The sequence below is a fragment of the Crocuta crocuta genome, unplaced genomic scaffold, assembly GCF_008692635.1.
Source record: "Crocuta crocuta isolate KB4526 unplaced genomic scaffold, BGI_CrCroc_1.0 scaffold333, whole genome shotgun sequence".
NCBI classification, from domain to species: domain Eukaryota; kingdom Metazoa; phylum Chordata; class Mammalia; order Carnivora; family Hyaenidae; genus Crocuta; species Crocuta crocuta.
The window spans coordinates 3734227-3737414 of record NW_027532856.1 but is presented as its reverse complement, the minus strand read 5'-3'; the positions used below and the strand labels follow the sequence as shown (position 1 = coordinate 3737414).

The window sequence follows — 3188 nt, the reverse complement described above, 5'->3', positions numbered from 1 at the left end:
TCAATAGGATTAGTGTCTTATGAGGAAGGAGAATACCATGTGAACACAAATGCTGTGTGGCTGTGGAGGCAGAGGCTGGAGTTATTTATCTACAATAGCCCTGCCCCTTGTCTGTGGAGGGTATGTTCCCAGATCCCCTGTGCATGCCTGACATGGCAGGTAGTATCAAACCTCATAAAAGCTATGTTTTTTCCTCGGCATACATACCTATAATAAAGTTTAATTTACAGATTAGGCACAGTAAGAGATTAACAACAAAGATTAATAACAAAATAGAATAATTATAACAACTTACTATAATAAAAGTTACACGAATGTGGTTTCTCTCAAAATGCCTCATTGTAATCTACTCACCCTTCTTGTGATGATGTGAGATGATAAAATGCCTATGTGATGCGACAAAGTGAGGTGAATGACACAAGCATGTGACGCAATGCTAGGCCTCTGTGGACCTTCCCAGGACCCACAGGAGGACCATCTGCTTCCCACAGGGGGTTGACCGCAGGTAACTGAAACCACAGAAAGTGAAACTCTGGGGGCGCCTGGTTGGCTCAGTTGGTTAAGCGTCCGACTTTGGCTCAGGTCATGATCTCACGGTTCATGGGTTCGAGCCCCGCGTTGGGCTCTGTGCTGACAGCTAGCTCAGAGCCTGGAACCTGTCTTCGGATTCTGTGTCTCCCTCATTCTCTGACCCTCCCCTGCTCATGCTGTCTCTGTCTTCTCTCTCAAAAATAAATTTAAAAAAAAAAGAAAAAAAAAAAGAAAGTGAAACTCTGGATAAGGGGGATTATAGTATCAGCCAAGGAATGCCAAGGATTGCCAGCAAACAACACAAGACAAAATTTAAAAAGCATGATAGAATCTACTACAGTTTTCAGAGGGAACAGGGCCCTGCTGACACCTTGAGTTTTGGACTGTGAGACAGTACATTTCTAATTTTAAGCTCCCCAGTTTGTGGTAGTCTGTTATGGCAGCCCTAAGAAAGTATGCACTATCCTTGGAAGAATTAATATGAATAAAAATATATGTTCAAGGATACTTATCCAGTTACTCACAATTACAAAAATTTAGAAGTGATCAGAATGTATAAACAATACCAGAATCATTAAAGGAAATATATTTAAAGGTAGAATATCATGGGGACAATAAAAATCATATTTTTGAAAATGTAAGTAAATGTTTTATAATAGTGAGAAAGGGCAAGAAATAACAGCATATTCCATGTGATTTAAATTTTATTTTAAAGTTTTTTAAAAGTCCACCTATTTATTTTTGAGAGACAGAAAATGCATGCAGGGGAGGGGCAGAGAGAGGAAGAGAGAAGATTCCAAGCAGGCTCTGCACGGCACGTTCAGTGCCAGACACGGGGTTCGAACTCACAAACCATAAGATCATGACCTGAGCTGAAATCAAGAGTCAGACGCTTAACTGACTGAGCCATCCAGGTGCCCCTAAAATTTTATTTTAAAAAATCATAAATTATAGGGGTCTCTGGGTGGCTCAGTTGGTTAAGTATCCAACTCTTAATCTCAGCTCAGGTGTTGATCTCTGGATTATGGGTTCAAACCCTGCATTGAGCTGTATACTGGGCTCCATGCTGGATGTGGAGCTTACTTAAAAAAAATTAAAAAATAAAAATAAAACTCATAAATTACATATTTATAGGAAAAAAAAAAAGCTGATGGTAAGGGTTCCTGGTTGGCTCAGTTGGTAGAACATGACTCTTGATCTCAAGCCTGACATCGGGAGTAGAGATTACTTAAAAATAAAATCTTAAAAAAGAGCTGGTGGTAAATTCTCTAAAGGGTTAATAGTGGTTAGATTTTTTTCTATAATTTTCTAAAGTTATAGCAAAGTATAGATGTTAGAAATGTCAGAAAAAGACAGTATATATAAATTTGATGGTCTCAGGAGCAAAGAAAAAGAATAGTAATTTGCCTATTTACCAAGATCTATATAATGTACTTGGCATATACAGTTTTATTTAATTATTGCCCCAATCCCCGGAGGACCAGGAGGCTTCAGTAAATCATTCCAGTAACATCGGTAGTAACAGACAGAACCAAGTTATGTATCCAGGTTTCCTGATTCCAAATTCTGTGTTATTATCCATTCTATGTTGCCATATACCATTCACATTTTTTTAATTTTAATTTTTTAATTTTAATTTTTTGGGGGTCTTCTTATCCCTTTTTTTTTTATAGTTTATTATCAAGTTGGTTTCCATATAACACCCAATGCTCATCCCAACAAGTGCCCTCTTCCATCCCTATCACCTACCATTCACATTTTTGACCCTAGACTTGGACTCCTAAAAAGGTACCCTAAACACATAATAAAACAAAACAAAACAAAACAAAACACCCCACTATATAGGGCAATGTTAGAAAAGAGAATAATTTGAAACAATGTAATTGTCTAACAATAGAAGAAGATAGTATGATTCACCTTCATAATGGATTATCATAGACTTTATAAAGGATAATGGATACTCTATGGATATGAAAAAATATTTCAGACACAATATTTAGTAAAAGTAAAGCAGAATATGGAGTAGTTATATTCATTGCACAAAATATGTATGTATAGGAATGCAATTGAGAGTAGCTGTAGACTGTGGCTGTAACAGACTGGGTACAATTTTCTTTGTCTCAGAATTGTTTAGTTTTTAGAAAATAATCTGAAGGATGCCTGGGTGGCTCAATTAGTTGAGTGTGTGACTTCAGCTCGGGTCATGATTTCCTGGTTCATGAGTTCGAGCCCCACATTGGGGTGCAGAGCCTGCTTGGGATTTTCTCTCCTCTTCTCTCTCTGCCCCGTCCCTCCCTTCCTTTCTCTCAAAATAAATAAATAAACTTAAAAAATAAAAAAATAAAAAATTATCTGAAGAGTTTTATCAAATAATCACCTTCTCAAAACACTGGCTCCAGTCCATTTCTTTCTTCACCGGCAACTCTTCTGCTCAGAACAGTTTTCCATTTAGTGTTTGCTTCTGTTCAGCTCCACAGCATGAGCTCTTGCCACTCATATTCATGTGAACAAGGCTGACCCAAATAGAAATTACACTTTCCCAGAAGTCACTTGACCATTTCTTCTATCCGTGCTGTGCTGTGACAGTGTTGAGCTGCACATTATATTGAAGAATTTGTCTTCCTTTTTTTTTTTTTTTTTTTTAAAAAAGGGTCTCT

At 37.4% G+C, this 3188-nt stretch overlaps 1 long non-coding RNA gene across 1 annotated transcript in view; it reads left to right on the top strand.

Annotated features, from left to right (window-relative positions):
- The first annotated feature begins 446 nt into the window (after nt 1–446).
- The window catches only part of LOC144216288 (uncharacterized), a 7015-nt gene continuing 4273 nt past the window's right edge, over nt 447–3188 (top strand). Inside the window, exon 1 of the long non-coding RNA XR_013330618.1 lies at nt 447–505. This is a non-coding gene — a long non-coding RNA (uncharacterized LOC144216288). The remainder of the gene's footprint in view (nt 506–3188) is intronic.